This window comes from Bubalus kerabau, chromosome 1, assembly GCF_029407905.1.
Source record: "Bubalus kerabau isolate K-KA32 ecotype Philippines breed swamp buffalo chromosome 1, PCC_UOA_SB_1v2, whole genome shotgun sequence".
NCBI classification, from domain to species: Eukaryota; Metazoa; Chordata; class Mammalia; order Artiodactyla; family Bovidae; genus Bubalus; species Bubalus kerabau.
In genome coordinates, this window is record NC_073624.1 from 258,074,466 (window position 1) to 258,092,484 (window position 18,019).

At 40.1% G+C, this 18,019-nt stretch overlaps 1 long non-coding RNA gene across 2 annotated transcripts in view; it reads left to right on the forward strand.

Annotated features, from left to right (window-relative positions):
* The window catches only part of LOC129639084 (uncharacterized), a 436,428-nt gene that overhangs the window by 54,913 nt on the left and 363,496 nt on the right, over positions 1-18,019 (forward strand). The window contains exon 1 of one of the 2 annotated variants that reach the window (XR_008708238.1): positions 6,211-6,365. The exons of the other annotated variant lie outside the window; for it this stretch is intronic. This is a non-coding gene — a long non-coding RNA (uncharacterized LOC129639084). Of the gene's footprint in view, positions 1-6,210; positions 6,366-18,019 lie in introns of those variants that run through there. 2 annotated transcript variants of the gene reach the window in all.

Below are 18,019 nucleotides of genomic sequence, written 5' to 3' on the forward strand. Positions count from 1 at the left end.
AAGGTGACCTTTTTTTCTCTTATAGCCATCCCTCCAAGACTTAATTCTCAGAAGTTTTGATACAAATAAAAAAATTCTTTGGTAGATTGTAATGTCTTCTTTTTTTATAAATTGAAATACAGTTGATTTATAATATTAGTTTCAGATGTACAGCCTAGTTTAATAGGTTGTACTATAGCAGGTTGTAATATAACCATCTTGAAAAGCACAAGAATTGGAATCTGGAATATCTAGAAAACAGTTCAATAAAATGTATATTCTTCTACTCTTTCTTTGATGCTGATACGTTCACTATTACCTTGATGATGTAAATTATGCAGGTAAATCTGGGCAGGTAAAATTATACTCACACCACTGCCGCTACAAAAATTGGCATCTGAACACTGAGTTTGGAGATCCTGTGGATGTGGCAATAAGAACCCAGATTTTTGATATTATTTTGAAAAAATTCAATATGTAAATCATGTTTTTTAGTAAATGCCTTATTTTATGCCTTCCATGTAACAACCGCTCTGTTAAGGAAAGTGCCTTTTTTTTTTTTTTTTTTTCAGTGTTAAAGGTTCAGAAGGTAACTAGAATTAGTCTGCGGAGGCCCCTAGCCTCTCATTATGCTATTGTTTGACCAGGAAGACTGGCTTATTCTCTGCTCCCCTCCTCCGATGCACCCATCATTTGCACCGGGGAAAACTACCTTCACCATCAAATTACTCCTGAAAATAAAATAACGCCACTAACATGCAGAGCTGTAGACAGCTAGGAGGAGAGGGCTGAAAATGAGGTGCACATGCCTTCCTCCATTTCCTCTCCTCAGGTCTGGGCCTGGATTGTCAGGTGCCAATTAGCTATAAATGGGCTTCCCTGGTGGCTCAGATGGTAAAGAATCTGCCCACAATGCGGGAGACACTGGTTCTATCCCTGGGTTGGGAAGTTATAAAGCACCTTGATTTAAAGCAGTTCATTTTCTGCTCTCGGATTAGAAATTTATTTTCAGTGAAGGTCCTCATTGTTACAAAACTCTTATTTTTTCCCCTAATATTTTATTTATCTATTTATTTGGCTGTGTCTGGTCTTACTTGCAGTACATGGGATCTTTTGCTGTGGAGTATGGACTCCCTGTGTTGGGAAGATCCCCTGGAGAAGGGAAAGGCTATCCACTCCAGTGTTCTTGGGCTTCTCTTGTGGCTTAGCTGGTAAAGAATCCGCCTGCAATGCGGGAGACCTGGGTTCGATCCCTGGGTTGAGAAGATCTCCTGGAGAAGGGAAGGGCTACCTACTCCAGTATTCTGGCCTGGAGAATTCCATGGACAGTCCATGGGGTCGCAAAGAGTCAGACACGAACTGAGCAACTTTTACTCACTCACTATGGACTCACTAGTTGAGGCGCATGGGCTCAGTAGTTGCCACTCGTGGGTCTAGTTGCTCTGCAGCATGTGGGATCTTAGTTCCCCAACCACAGATAGAACCTGTGTCCTCTGCATTGGAAAGTGGATTCTTAGCCACTGGACCAGCAGGGACGTCCCAAACTCAGTTGTATTATAGCAAAAATTTGACTGATCCATGAAGCATGTTTTAAGGAGAGTCTACCTGATCCTGAAACAACACTAGACCACCACTGATTCAGTTCCACAATTTTGTCATCTCAATCGCCTCTTCAGAGTAGCCGATCACCAATCCGACCAACTATGTGGAAACTGGCCATCGAGATGCCTGACTCTAACAAACTGGTGCTGTTACTCCGTGTAACCCAGCCTGGCCTTAGAGACTGAAGGCCAAAAAGCATGTTGAGTTTTTATGGTAAAAAAGTGCATGAGGAGGGCAACTACATACTAGGTTACCCTCCCAGTTTGACCCCTGTCCTTGGGTTTTTATTGCCTGAACTGGCACCAAAGAAACTCCTTGAAAATAACACATTCCTTGTCCATTCAGTGGTTAATGATGCTTAAAAAAAATCACAGTTTGTGACTGTGACCTAAATTATGCCAGAAGCTGTAAAACCATGGTTTCTTTAAATTCAAATATGACCCACATGCTTTAAAACCACTACACTGACCCTATAGTACTGTTGCTGAGTATGCATGTCCACACACACACACTCACACACAAAACACTTGGCATTAAATGACTCGGTACAAGAAATGGTATTTTTCAGACTTCCATGTTGAAGAAAAGGCTCATGAAAGAGATGTAAGTGAGCTTTAAGCCAAACATTTGTTTGGCTTTGCTGCAGCAGGCTGCAGGAATGTAAACTTTTTTTTTTTTTTTTCAATGACTTCAGCTCCTAATTTGAAAGCTAGGATTTTTAGGAGTGAGCAAGAGACTATATTTGGCCAAAAAATTCTGCTGGCTTGACTTAGCCACTCTGCACATTCAAAACAATACTTCTTTATCAAAAAAACAATAGTCTGTTTTATTCACAGCACATGGAGAAGTTGGAACATCGACTAAATTCCACTTTCTTCTCTCGCAGTGTGTCTGTAACCAGCTAATGAGCTGCAACAGAGCCTGGCCTTCATTTTCAGCAAATTAAGTTCATCCCTCACAGGAATTGTGGTCTGGCTGTGGCACCGCTCCTAGGTACGGGTGGGACTTGTTTCTTCAACCAGTTGTAGGTTGCCCACATGGGTACGTGCTGTCGCACCACACAACAAAATCTCCTCTATAATAACCCGTCTAAGTAGCCTTTTACCCCTCAAAAGTAGATCCCATTTAATTTACTTTGTGTTTATAGCACTCCCTCCCAAACCGCATCATTGGCACAGACTGATATTTATACAACTTTTTATTTTAAACTATTTATTTAGAGTTGAGACTTCAGTAGCACTCCCTGTCAGATTCATTGACCGTGCTTAAATTCAGGATACTGCAAATGTAAATTGGGAAGAGTGATGTGTGTTTTTGGGATTCATTTCTCCAGCGCGCAGACACCCACACAACTCTCGCTGAAGTGAAGGGAGGTTAGATGTGTGGATAAAATTTTGTGTTACAGATGGCTGGTAGGAAACTTCCCACTGATGGGTGGTTTTAAAAAAAAATTGCTCTTGCCTATTGTGTCCCCATGTTTCTTCAACAATAGAGTTGATCAGACAAACAATTATGTAACATGGATCTAAAAATTTCTGGTTCAAAGGATCAGTGTCATTAGGGATCTCTTTTCATACATAGTACAGAGTTTCATTACTCAATTATTCTAATGGAAGTGTCTTCCATTAGAATAAAATATAATAATTAGAATAGGTATTTTCCACAGAAGGAAGGGAAAATAAACTTCTTGATTATGTATCTGACCTCTGCTTTGGGGCCTTTTACCAAAGTTATGTTTTTCTTAAATCAAACTTTTCAGTTTTGTAACTTTTAAAGTGAGGAAAGGATGTAAATTTCAAATCACCATTTAACTACAAAAAAATATATAGTGGCATATGATCAGGTTGTTTTATTCATGATGGACATTCCATACTATTAATGATATTGAACCTTCATTTTCTATGAGGTTCTGCAAATTGTTCTTAAATTCCCTACTATTTAGTGATCTGAAAATACAAATAAAATCTTGCTCACACCTTTGATCCTTTTTTACTCTCTTCTTTTGGTGAACTCCAGTCTGTTTTCAAGTCATTGGCTTATATATTCTCCTCTTCATATATTGTGAAAATATATGAAAAACATATGAAAATATATGAACATGTATGAAAATATAAACATCTTCTCAAAGAAAAATGTAGCTGAATTGCAGTGGGATCATTTTTTAAGATATTATCCAGTGCCCCTGTCTCCTCGTATTTCCTATATCCCCTACTCTTCCTCTGTGTTCTGGAAGCTACTTCAGGAAAGAGACAAAAAGGAAAACAAGTGGCCATAAAGGAGTCAACCTCTTTGTCTTTGTAACTTAAAATTAAGGTCCCAATTTAGAAAATAGACTTGAAAGAATAAGGGGTTAGCTTCTGTTGTGCTCTCCTTAGCCCAGGGTAGGTAGAGATTTCATGGATTCTAGGAAGAGAAGAGTTGAGATAGGAGGAAGGGAAGTTAGATGCTGGTGGGAGCTGGTGAGGTCTTGCTTCTAGAATAAGGAGGATGTCCCCAACTCTTCCCCCTCAGCTCAAGTACCTGTGGCTTTCTCACAGTGTCCAGTGTGAGGGATGATACAGTGAGGACTGGATTTCTCAACCCCACTCCGCATTCTAGACTCCCTGGTACTTTTTAAGCCTCCTGGAGTTAGAGGCAATCCAGGGGAGACGGGTTAGAGGAGATCTTATTTCTATCACTGTGTTAGTGTGGGCTTGAAATAAAAAAGAAATTGTTATGGAAAAAGAAAGAAAATGCTGTTGTTTTGCATGTCTGAGTTTGGCGGTTCCAGGTTTGTATGCGTCAAAGAAAGGAATTATGCCGTTAGGCTCCTTTGTCAGAGTATGTGACGCGTAGTACGTACGCAATGAACAGTTGGTAACAGAATGAAACAGTATTAGAGAGCCTGGAGCTGCATGCCAACTGCTCCCTATCTTTGATCTGGTTTCTCTGTCGGGTCAGGGAAGAAAAAAAAAAGTCTTTTTTTGGCCTGTTGCAGGCCAGCTTGGCCTGTTTACTCCTGTGGTTTCCCAAATTCCCAAACAATGCAACATCGCCCGAAATTACACTTCGGGGCATCCTGGAGCATTTCTGCTGCCCACCCTTCTTTCAGGGAGTCCACTTCAGCTCCCTGTGTGCCCGCTGCTGTGATCGCTTGCTGTCACCGAGCCGCTACACGCATCCACCCCAGGGGAGTTAAGTGGGACCACATCAATGCCGAGGAACTGGCTGTCTTCCAGCCCTGCGCTGTGGGTCATTCTGTCTTATGCTTTGGTGAGGTCTATTTTCTCCATGGCCTTTCAGTAGGGAGAGGGGCCTGGGATAGGGCAGAGCCCAGAAAATAGCAACAGAATGCCCAGTGTGAGTGGAAAGCCTCCCCTTTCCTCTTGAGGAGAGGAGATCCGATGAGAGGACATTCCACTTAGACATTCCCTTCTGGGCTAATTTTTCCTCCACTTTTTTGTTTTTTGTTGTTTGTGGCACCTGTAAAGCAGATGGACTATCCACTGACATACTGAGTGTGTAGGATGAGGGGGCTGTCCTGTGCCCTCCTTCAACTCTCGGAAAGGCGTCTGCCGTCTCCCTCATGCCCTGTTCAGACCTCAGTATCCACGGCTTGTGAGTCCTGCTGTGTGATCCACGAGGGTCTCAAACACTTTCAAACTTTAGTGTGTGAGCTGATGACTTTTACATAGAAGGCTGACATGCATGAGAAACCGTGAACTGCCCTCCTCCACTCCTACTTCTCTCCTTTATCTGGATATTTTTGGTTGTTGTTTAGCTGCTGAGTCGTGTCCAATTCTTTTGCGACCCCGTGGACTGTAGCCCACCAGGCTCCTCTGTCTACGGGATTTTTTAAAGCAAGAATACTAGAGTGGGTTGCTATGTCCTCCTCCAGGGGATCTTCCCGATCCCAGGATTGAACCCGTGTCTCCTGCTTGGCAGGTGGATTCTTTACCGCTGAGCCAGCCGGGAAGCCTTTATTTTTGGTCGCAAGAGGGAAAAACTCAACTCAGGCTGGCTCGACAAGAGTGAACAGGGCTCTTTAGTGAAATGTGATGTAATGTAGGTGGCTCCATTTCCTCAAGAAAACTGGGTATTTTTCTCTCTTACTCGGCTTCTCAGAGCTTCCCTCATGGTCACAGGATGACCGGCTGACACTGGGGCTACCTGTTTGCCTGTTTGTGTCCAGCAGAGACATAGGAGCACCTCGGGGACCACCTTTCCCAGAAGTTCAGTTCAGTCACTCAGTCGTGTCCAACTCTTTGCAGCCCCATGAATCACAGCACGCCAGGCCTCCCTGTCCATCACCAACTCCTGGAGTCCACTCAGACTCACGTCCATCGAGTCAGTGATGCCATCCAGCCATCTCATCCTCTGTCGTCCCCTTCTCCTCCTGCCCCCAATCCCTCCATCAGAGTCTTTTCCAAATGAGCCCTCCGCAAATTGTCCTGAAGTTGTATCTGCCCAGTTCTGAAACACACATCTTACACAGGCAACATGTCACTCTCCTCCCTCTTCAGTTATCCCCTCTCCCATCTATTTGGTTAAAGTAGATAAAAGGAAATGAGGACAGTATAACACATCAGAATGGGACTGGATGAGGCTGCATGAAGAATATACTCTCAGTGACACAGGCTCCAGCTGCTTGCAATTAATCACTCTCACTTAATTAATCAATCAATTGAAGCTGATTGGGGCTGTGAAAAGAGTTTAGCAAAGCTGTGTTCAAGCTCTGACATTGCTGTTTACTGAATGTGGAATCCCGATCAGTTTGTTTCACCTCTGAGAAATCCAGTTTTCTTGTGAGTATCAAATGAGATGCTCGTAAAAAGTCACTGATCACTCCTGTGTTCTCCACGTGCCAGTTATTATTGTGGGTGTACTTGTTATTATTTTTTCCTATTTTACATAAGGAGCTGGGTCTTCATTGTAAGAGTCATTTCCCTTTCTGTAATGAAAGGTTTTGAAGCATATCATTCATTCAGAAATGAAAGTTTATGGACAGTTTGAAAGGAGCAAAGCAGTGTGCCAGATGCTAGGAATATGGTGTGTATATATAAATATGAGTATTGATTATCTCTACAAAGTTAATGTAAAATGATACAGAAAAATGAGTTGCATCTTTCAGAGCATATCTAGAAAATTTATTATTTTTTTTCTCCTTGAATAACCACCTCTTATTTGGTAACTTTTCCCACCTTATTTTCTTTTTCCTCATTTGAGTGAAGAAAAGAGAATTCAGTCACCTGAGGATTTAAGTCAACTAGATTCCCACTGATTGAGTTTCCGTTATTTATGTATTATGTTAAGAAATTATATGCTAGATATTGATTTATAGATAATTTGTAATGTAACATGTATTCCTAATAGCTCAGCTTTTTAAAAAAATAGAATTTTTCAGCACTTCTTTAGAAAATCTTATTCCATCCTCCTCCTCGGACACTCAGTTGTGTGCGACTCTCCCGGCAAGGATACAGGAGTGGGTTGCCATTTTCTCTTCCAGTGGATCTTCCTGACCCAGGGATTGAAGCTGCGTCTCATATGACTCCTGCATTAGCAGGTGGATTCTTTACCACTTGAGTCATGTGAAACATGAATATTAACTATAATGTAAATTGTTTTAAAATTTTGAGTTCATGACCATTGAAACAATATCTGTCTTTCCTCATGAACCGCCAAAAAGTTCAGTGTTAAATGGAGACCATAGCTGAAAAATGGTCTATTAGATTCTTGTGATATTTCTCTTTACTCCTTTTGTTTCATCTTTATTTGATTTAATTTTAACTGATTCATGTTCTGTATTTCAACATTTTGTTGTTGTTGTTTAGTCGCTAAATCGTGTCCAGCTCTTTTGTAACTCCATGGACTGTAGCCCGCCAGGCTCCTCTGTCTGTTGCATTTCCCAGTCAAGGATACTGGAGTGGGTTGCTATTTCCTTCTCCAGGGGATCTTCCCAAACCAGGGATAGAACCCATGTCTCCTGCTTTGGCAGGTGGATTCTTTACCACTGAACCACCAGGGAAGCCCTTCAACATTTTGTTTGTTTTTTATGGAGGTTAAAAGGAAAAAAAAAAGTAAGTGGAAGATCTGGAGGGAAGGAGAAAAGCAGGCATGAAAGAAAAATAGGGAGGGTCTTGGAGAGAGGAGTGAGCAGCTCAGAACTCAGCAACAGTTTGCAAATGAGAGGGAATCAAACAAGAGACAGGTTGTTGCTTAGAAGGTGCAGGTGCTGAAAAGAAGAAATGAGATCCCAACTGAAGGTCACGGCATTGAGAAAGAACTATTTCAGGTGAAGAACAAAGAATTCGTGCCAACTTAGTGACTAGAGTTCAGAAATCATGGTAATGTAAAGTGGAATGGCAGTGATGCCGAAGGTTTAAACCTGGCTGATCTCAGAAATGGTGTGAAGATGGGGAGGGAAGAGGGGAAGGAGAGACTCGGGCCTGACACGGTGCTAGCCAGTTTACAGAAAGCCCTTCACAGCACATGCATTATCATATTTCATTCCCAAAATAACTGTGCCAGGTATTAGTATTCCCTTCTTGCAGATGAATAAACTAAGAAAGAGCAAGTTCTTTTTCTTTTTTTTTAAACTGGTAATTCTGACTAATACATACACAGGAAAACCAAGCGGAAACCCAAATGGTTATTTGGTCGGTTTGATTAACATAGTCATTTGGTGGGGACAATTCAGGTCAAAAAAAGATCATCCCAGGCTTCTCACCAAAGACCATGTTGAGATCTTGTATGTGTGTACAAGAATGTGTGTCTGGAGAGGGAATTATTTCTACTACAGAAACTTGCTTCTTTGTGTTGGTTATGTAACATTGACTTCACTCACATAGCAACTTGGATGTGCTTGGGAAATGTTGCTCCATTATTTTGTCTATAACTACTCTGGCTCTCATAGAAATTTAAAGTCCTATGCAGTTTAAAATTCAGGCCAGTCCAATAATTAAAACCATCCCCTAGGTAATGCTGCTCTTTTAGGGAAACATGCTTAGTCCCCCAGGTTTCCCAACCTTCTGTCACTCTTAGTGGTGGAGTGGTAGTGGAGAGTGTCTTTGTGGGTGTAGTCTCCTATTCCTCTGGATTTCGGGGTGATATCCCTTGTCTGAGGCTGCCTGCCAATGCAAAGGATGCTAGAGACGTGGGTTCGATTCCTGGGTCGGTAAGATCCCCTGGAGAAGGAAATAGCCAATAGATGAGCTCCTAGGAGTTTGATGTGGGGTGGGCCTGGGATGAGGGGGGCAGGTTCATTCTAGAGTCAGATATGGAATTTGAGATTGCCTTTCTCTTGGGCTTTCCACACTTTACCACTTAGAAGACTGAAGCCAGAATGCTCAATTGGGCAACACTCTCAGATTGCCTTCCACACTCCACCATTCTCAGAAACATAGGAAGTGGGCTTTTGCCCCCTTTTCTCTGTGTCCTAAGCCCTTTTCCCATAAGGTAGCCTGCCGCATGGCCTGGAGAGTTCACAGGTGGAAGGTATACTCTCTTCAAAACAAAAATTCTGTGGTTGAAGCCTCCAGGCTTAGTCCTTGGAATGTTAAATAGGAGCTAAAAGATTTTAGCACATCTATTTACTTTCCACAAAGCCTTGCTCTCAAATTAAATTCTTGTGCTCTCCTGATATAGGGCAGTAAGTTTTCTGGCTCTGCCTAGGAGGTGAGAGACTGCAAAGAAACATGATTTAGGGGATGCCATGAAATATATTGATTTAATGTTTGCAAAATACTATCCATGGTACAGTTACATAGACACAGTCAAAAGTCCTAAAATCTGGGTAGCTGCACGTGCCGTTTGCACCGTCTGCGTGTGTGCTGAGTCACTTCCATGCAACTCTGTGTGACCCTATGGACGGTAGCCTGTCAGGCGCCTCTGTCCATGGGATTCTGCAGGCAAGAATCCTGGAGTGGGTTGCCATTTCCTTCTCCATGTTGCACGGTTTAGTTTCTGGTAAAATTAACATGAGAATCACTTTCTGATCCATTTTGTCTAGCAAGTCGGAAAGGTGGAGAGCCGGTTTCATTGTGAGATAAAAATGGATAAAACTGGTAGATTATATTTAGAAGACAGCCTATAAAAAATAGCTATTGTGACAAAAAACAGGCAAACACTTCTTTTATCAATAAATAAGGAATTAACAAAAAAGGTGACTTTTACAGTGTAACGTTCCAAAGCTGTTTTTAAACTGGCATTTTTAGGAATTGTTTTCTAAGTGTTTTGTCAGGAAAAAAAGTGTCAGTAAATTTTATTTTATGAATGCTGCAATTTAGAGTTCTGTTCTACATGATGGCAAAATAAACTCACTTCTATACTTATTTCCCATTAGATTTTAGTATTTGTAGCAGGCCTTGTCAAATAGAGGTGAAAATTAAATTATGATAACCTGAAAAGTGTACCTAGGAAATTGTGTGAATTCTTTAACAAAGGCTCTATGTTTGCTGTATTCAAAGGAATATTTCCTTCGTGGTGCAAAATGATAATTAGAAGTATTGAATTAGATATTTGTAAGAGAATAGTGGAAATTACACACTGTTGCACTGCATTGTATCTTTTAGTTTTGGTATTCTATTCTAATTATAAGCAAAAATTTCTCCCAAATTCATCATAAAAAGAAACACATATAATGACTACATTTCCTAAAATAATCTCTGAAATTGTGAATACATTTATTTGTGTTAATGTGAGGTTTACAGTTTAATTTAGATGATAGTGCTGTGGATTGTTTTTCTGAATAATTTCATTTAAGGACAGTTTGTAAGAATAAATAAAACCAAAAGCAATTATAACATGAACCCTTCTCTTCTCTCCTGTATCTATGAAACGGCCTAAGTCCAGAATCTTTTTCTTTATTGTGCTTGTCAAATTTCAATGTTTAAAAGTCTTCCATTCAAATATACATATATAAAATTACACATAATGGATACAGAATTATGGCAGTGCCCTTTATTTCCTCCTCGTCAATAGTTAGATGTGTATCTATCACTTACATGAAAGCGTAAAACTGTAATTGCTTTCATCTTGTTTCCTGAGAAATGCCAGTCCCTCTTTTTGACTTACGAACTTAGAAATATAGACGCAATGTAATATTCTTACCCATGTCATATTCTTATAGGTTTGTTTCCTGCCGTTTTTGGTGACTTAATCATAAAAATGAAAATTTAAAGGTGATTTCAAAAGTTGTCTTCCCCTGCACGGGGAACTTAGGCAGCATCCCTGGAATACAATTTGGCTTGAGGAAGTGATATATATTTTAATACAGGGCAGAGGAAGATGCATGGTTATATATGATGCTTATAATCACTTTAATTTCAGGACTGTAATTTGTCATGATTTCCAGAAATATGTTTTTATTTTTGGAAAAGGAGATTTGTTGACTGTGCGCACTAAGTGATTACTGCTTTTAATGGAATGTGTGTCTTAAACCTGAACGTTCTGACAACCAAGCTGGGGCTTGACATTCTTTAGCTCTCCTTGTCCTCCGTGAGGTAATATACAATTTAGTTTCAAGACTAGTTATGTATCACTGTCAAAAGCTTTTTCTTAAATATACGAAGAAAAATATATTTTCAAATATTTATACCTTCACTGTGTAAAGTTTTATCTGAAAAGCAACACTAGCATAAAAATGTGAAAATGAAGATTTCTCTTTTTAAAAATGCATTATTCTTTTGGTGGCCTAAGATTTTTAACATGATTTTTAATTTGTCTCAAGGCCTGTGGAAAGAGATTGGCTTTCTAGAATGTACATGGTTGAGCATCGTACAGAAATAAATATCTCCCCCTTGGAATTTAAATTGTATCTAGTAGTACTATTTTTATACCTCTTACTAGGAAACGAAATACCTCTAAATTTAGTGCTTTGGAATTTTATTTCCACTAAAAATTTCTTCAGATATGTGAGCACCATAGTAACAGCTTTGCAAGCTGATTCTTCATTACAGTTCCCCGATAAGAGCTTCACTCAAGACAGTTCCTCTGGGACGACTGAGACTAAAAATCAATTCTGATAACATTAGAACAAATTTAAAGATGGAAAAAAAAAAAAAAACAATCAGAGCAGCATGCATGCTGTGAATAAACAGAGCTTCCTTTTCTTATTTTTTTTTCACTCAAAAGCTAAAATGTATTTTTTTCCAAAAGTTTTTATTTCTGGTATTATTTGATATCTAGGTAGGATTTATACACCTTCAGAAAAAATAGTTCTTTTACCAGAGATATGAAAGATTCAGCTGAACTTATTTGTGGCATAGGTAAATCTCTTTTGTATGCTTTATAATCAAACATTTTGGCAACACCTACAGGTAAGTAATATGGCGTGTGAAAAGAGGAATGCAATGAATCTATTTGAATAAAAAGTTAATAATCAATTCATTATTTTCGAGAAAATCATTGCATTTTAAAAACCATGTAGTACACTAGACTGAGCTCTGATCATCTTAGAAAGAAGTCTGTCAAAATAAATCAGGTTGATAACTGATTAGCAGAACTTGTAGTCTGTCATTTTTAAATATGTGCCCAATTTCTCCACATAAATCTTACCTTTAAAGTCTTCAAGGGGAAAATTTATTTTGGGCACATTGGCCATGAATATCAGTTGACATTTATACAGTGCACAGAATTTATACTGTGGGTTAGGATGTCGGCCATAATTCTAGGCTGATAGTTTGTAAAGGGAAGATTCCATTTTGTACTGTTTATAAAATGTTACTCTGTAGTTCCATGCTCCAAGACTAACAAAGTCTCTCCAAGTATAGTCAGGCGCTGCAGTTTAACTTATTGCATTCATTAAACTAGGCTTAGATTGTCCTAATTATATGTTATCAACAATTAAGAAATGGATCACATGCCACAGACTGGCTAAAACATTCTGTATTCTTGGCTGGATGCCAGTGGAGGTGCCAAGTTCCATTCTACCTTGTCATCAGCTGCATCTCTGCTTTTGCAGTACAAGCAGCAGCTGTGCTAGACAAAATAATCTAAATTCTCACATGTACTTTTCCTTTAGGAAACAGTTCACACTGAATTGCATTTCTGGTGTGAATAGTACTACACCTGAGTGAGTTTGCCCTGAAAAAGGATTTTATGCAAATATAATTTGTAACTGATATAATCTTTCATGACTTTCAAATGCATTTGTCCTATCAAAATAATGGTCTTATGTTTCATGCTGAAATTATTACCAAATGGATTCTGTGGGTAGCAAAGTACTCTTTGCTCGTTCGGCAATGATTTTCCTATACCTCAAATTACATAATTTTATAGGTGCTCTGTTTCAAAGGAAAACAATCTTTATTGATCCAGGCAGTCAGAATTAATCATGGATCTCTGATCTCAAAACTCCTGGCAAAATCCTTTTATTCAGAACACTCGTGTGCCAGATGCTCAACACTTCACAAATCCTTGTGGGATGATGGGTTTTTCAAACAGTCTGATTGTTCAATCTAGTGTGGCTTCTGGAAGTGGAGATTCAGCAAGGCTTTTCCCTGAGTGGAGGCAGGCCTAGCCAATTTTATGGAGAGCTAAATTTGACCCAGCTTTTGCTTCCAATTGTCATCTTTGTTCTTGGTAAGGTTAAAAAAAAAAGGATGTTGGATGTTGTTCTCCTTTCCACATGTTTGATAGAGAGTAGATCCAGGAGTACAGGTATATTTCATCAGAAGCAGAGGGTAATGGCGCCAGGATACCTTACTTGGTATTTAAATCCCAGCAGCCTAAGGTCCTGTGCTCCTTGATTGGATCCTGGAATAGACAATCATGGAAAGCTAGTCCCCATGAGAACTGACTTTCAGGTTCACCACAGAGCTCACATTTGAGTTGACATGTATTTTCAAGTTCCCAATTTACTTGATTAATAAAAGCTTTACTGCCTTCTACATGAATCAAGCTGGAGGGGTCATGGTAAATTCTCAGTTAGAATGAGAAGATATCAAAGAGATTAAAAAGATCCAGCCAAGGTCTATAATTTACATAGAGCTTGTCCTCTGCCATTTTGTAATGGCATCTGCTGAGTCATTGCTTACTGGGCAGAAATTTTTCAAATTTTACTTCATACTAGGAAATCCTTTACAATTCACAGAAACATGCCAAGAAATTGTTTTGCCAAAACCAACTTCCGGGAATAATTTCCTTTGATTTCACAGAATATTGTCCCTTTTTTTCTCCCTATAGTAGATGATCTTTCTAGAGATTCAGATGAGTGCTCTCAGAGGAGAATCTATTCTATTACTGAATCTAATCTATTCAGTAATCCGATCTGATTACTATATTAGCCTTCTCTGCTCAAGAGCCAACCCGCCTAATAGTCTCAGTATCTGTATGCATCTGCTCTCATCTTCAGTTCAGTTCAGTCACTCAGTCATGTCCAACTCTTTGTGATCCCGTGGACTTCAGCATGCCAGGCTTCCCTGTCTATCACCAGCTCCCGGAGCTTACTCAAACTCATGTTGATTGAGGGGGTGATGCCATCCAACCATCTCATCCTCTGTCGTCCCCTTTTCCTCCCACCTTCGATCTTTCCCAGGATCAGGGTCTTTTCAAATGTATCAGTTCTTTGCATCAGGTGGCCAGAGTATTGGAGTTTCAGCTTCAGCATCAGTCCTTCCAATGAATAGTCAGGATTTACTCTTGGTTTAGTACTAGGCACCAGGCTATAATATAAGAAATGCACGTCCAAACAACATTCAGTTTTTTTTCTGCCCTTGGCAACAGAGTCATGGTGAAGCAACGGGCTTGCCTGCCTTAGTCTTCCCAGCCTCCCTGACACACAGAGCCGTGTCTGCCCAGAGACTGCTAGACCACTGAGGCTCTCATCTGATGGGTTTTCTATTCGTATAAGCTATTGTCTAGGTGTGTCTTTCACTCATGATTTTTTGATCCTTTTTCTGTAATTTTTTTTTTTATTCATTAAAATTCCCTCTATTCGGGCGCTCAGGGCCAGTGCACTGGGATGACCCTGAGGGATGGGATGGGGGTTCAGGATGGGGGACACATGTATACCCATGGCTGATTCATGTCGATGTATGGCAAAAACCACTACACTATTGTAAAGTAATTAGCCTCCAATTAAAATAAATTAATTAATTAAAGAAAATTCCATCTGTGCTTCAAACTTACTTTCCTTCTCATCGTTTGTTATAAATAACTTTTTTTCCCCTCCCGTGCTTCTTTATTATCTATTGCTCTTCTTGCATCTTTTCTTTTTGAAACAGACTCTTTGGTTTTCCTTTGTTGATATTTTTCTCTGTTACTCTCTTTCATGTTACCATTTAGGCTGAGGCTAAATTGCTGGGCCAGCTGCTCTCTTTGACCTGCTCTAGACTTTGCCGACCACATCACCAACTGGCAGGGTGTGGTGCCTTGAGGTCTTCCAGGGGACATGTTTCCAAATGGAAATAATGGAGTAACATTTCTGAGTTATAATTTATGCTCAGCATGAGAGAATCCCAGTCAGCTTAAGCATTTTAAAGCACATTCACTATATTACTGAAATGCGTATTGAAAGTCTGAATCTTAAAATCAGTCTACCCCATATTGATACTGCATGTCAACACCTGATTCAGATAATGGGCATGTGTTAATAACAGGACCAGAAAGAAGCCCTAAAGAGTCATCTAGTATAATACACTCGTCTTCTAGGAGGCTATTCTTCATAGAAGACTGTCTTGTCTTTTCTTTAAAAATGCAAAAGAATTTTTATTACGTTCTTGTCTATTGTTTTATGATGTGTACAGCTTACTGAATTATTTGAGATAAATCCTATTCTTTCACTAGTTTACTCTTTCACAAACTCATAGGCTCACAAACATACACACATGCTTACAAAGATAGGAAAAATAGGTTTTTTGGTTCATTTGTATCTTGAGGGGGAAACTTCTTTTCCTATAAGAGGAGTAGAGGTTAGTTTGGTTTTGCTTCAAAATACTTAGGACTAGAACCAAAGTACACTTGGTTATTGTTGATAAAGAGGTTTTTTTAATTCAAGAGCCCAATGGGGCATTTATATCACTTGCATTTTTTTCTACTTCATCACAAGCATCTCTTCAGCTGCTGTGCAGTAAAAATGTGTGCAAGTGGTGTCTGGTACTTCCATGGAGGAAGCCAGACTGCTTTGGGGAATGCATGGGACAAAGGGAGGCCCTTTATGCTCTGTAGCCAGCAGGACAAATCACTGAAATCCTCTTAGATATTAGAGGGGAATATCCTGAGCTATTCTGCAATCTCAAAAGGACTAACAAAGTTCATTCCATTTGTCATTGAAATGTGACAGTGATATAGAACAAAACCTTTCCGCAGTGGGGGCTGGCTGCACCGAATTCCTTTTGCAACAAGGAAATTAGGTCACAAGAAATTTAGGTCAACACCTTACAGAAATGCCCCTATGCCTGAAAGGAGCCAGGAGAACTTACACCGTCACAAACAGAAAGGTTATTGTTTTTATATTTAATTTGAAAAATGGTACCTTCCAAAGCTTAGGGTGATATAAACTCAGTTATGATTCAGCAAAGAAAATTACCTCTTGCATCACTGCACTGCTCCTGCTAAATCAAGGGGCGATCCCGAAGCGCTTCTAACCAAGCCCAGCCTAGCCGACCCGGTTTAATCATGCAATTCAAGAAATATTTATCAAGCCTTCATTATGTGCAATGAACCTATTAGAAAATTTAAAGGTTATGAAGATTAATAAGCACCCTATTCCCACCAACTCCGTCTTTGCCATTAAGAAGCTAGATGCTTAAGGAGGAGAAGAAGGTTAGGGAGTAGATGAAAGTGCAATATAACCTATAATTCTTTAATTCACCTATCATACAGTAAATGAGTATATACTCTGTGCCAAAAACTGGGGAAAGTGATGTACAAGAGTTAAAGCAAAATGACTCTGGTTGGAGAGAAGAAAGAGATAAGGTCAGTTTGGCATGGGTGTGTTTGTGCGTGTGCAGGCTCAGTCATGTCTGACTCTTTGTGACCCGGTGGATTGTAGACAGCCATGGTCCCCTGTCCATGGAATTTTCCAGACACGAATACTGGAGTGGGTTGCCATTTCATTCTCCAGGGAATCTCCCTGACCCAGGGATTGGACCTGCGTCTCTTACATTGTCAGGCAGGGTCTTTACTACTGAGCCACCTGGGAAGCACAGGGTAGGAAGGAATAATTTCTTGAAAAAGGGGCATTTTAAATGAACTTTAAATGGGTGTCATTTCAACAGATGGTGATCTGTCAGAGGTACTTGAGTGGAAGTACTGGGAAGAAGGGCACAGGGGCCAGGGTGCCTGGAGAAGGGGAAACAAGCCATGGTGGAGAGCTTCAGGAGCAGACAGAGGATATGCAGAGACAAAAATGGGGGAAGGAAAAAATGTGTTGTATCTGGGCAACAGCTAATGGTCCATTTTGACAATTCTGAGCATAGAACACAGTACAGTTCACCCTGAACAATGTGGAGGTTAGGCATACCAGCTCTCCACACGGGGGAAAATCTGCCCATGACTTTATAGTTAGCCCTTGGTAGACACAGTTCTGGGCTTCCCTGGTGGCTTTGATGGTAAGGAATCTGCCTGCAGTGCAGGAAACCAGGGTTTGATCCCTGCATGGGGAAGATCCCCTGGAGAAAGGAATGGCAATCCATTCCAGTATTCTTGCCTGGGGAATCCCATGGACAGAGGAGCATGGCAGGCTACAGTCCATGGGGCCACAGAGAGTTGGATACAACTAAGCGACTAACACACACACACACACACACACACACACACACACACAGTTCTGCATCTGAGGGTTCAAACAACCAGGGGTTGCTTAGTACTGTAGGGTTTGTTGGGAGGAATCTGCGTGTAAGTGGACCCATGCAATTCAAAACCATGTTGTTCATGGGTAGACTGTAGTTAGATAAGGTGAATAGGAATCCTTTGTAGACACACCCTGGGAGCCAGACTAAGGAGTGGCGTGCATAGGGTGGGCCATCCCACAGCCATGGACTCTGGTGACTTGGATGGCCTTTCTGATCCATGGGATGGCTGAATAAAGTCTAGCAATATTAAGCCATAAGTCTTGAGCCATTGTTCTGGAATGTCTCTAGATATTAAATTACTTGATCAATATCTATACTACGAGTGTAGAATATATATTTTCTAAAAGAAACAAGAGGAACTTTACTACATCCAATTTTTACCTCAAATCTAATTTGGTGTTTGGCCAGTTTAAATAAATGAATGAGAAATATAAAAAAATGAGCCTGGTTTTTATTTTCATTGGTTATGTGACCACCTTCTCACTACATACATCAGTTAGCAAAGTCTGCTTTCAGCAGTGGAAATTTCATTATCACATCTAATTCTGGTTTGGTAGCACATTAAACTTTCAAACAGTTAATGACTCTGGTTTTCTTTCTGTTCAGCTTTACCTTTCATAAAAGCACCAGCATGAGGAAAGAAATGACAGTAAGACTGAATTATG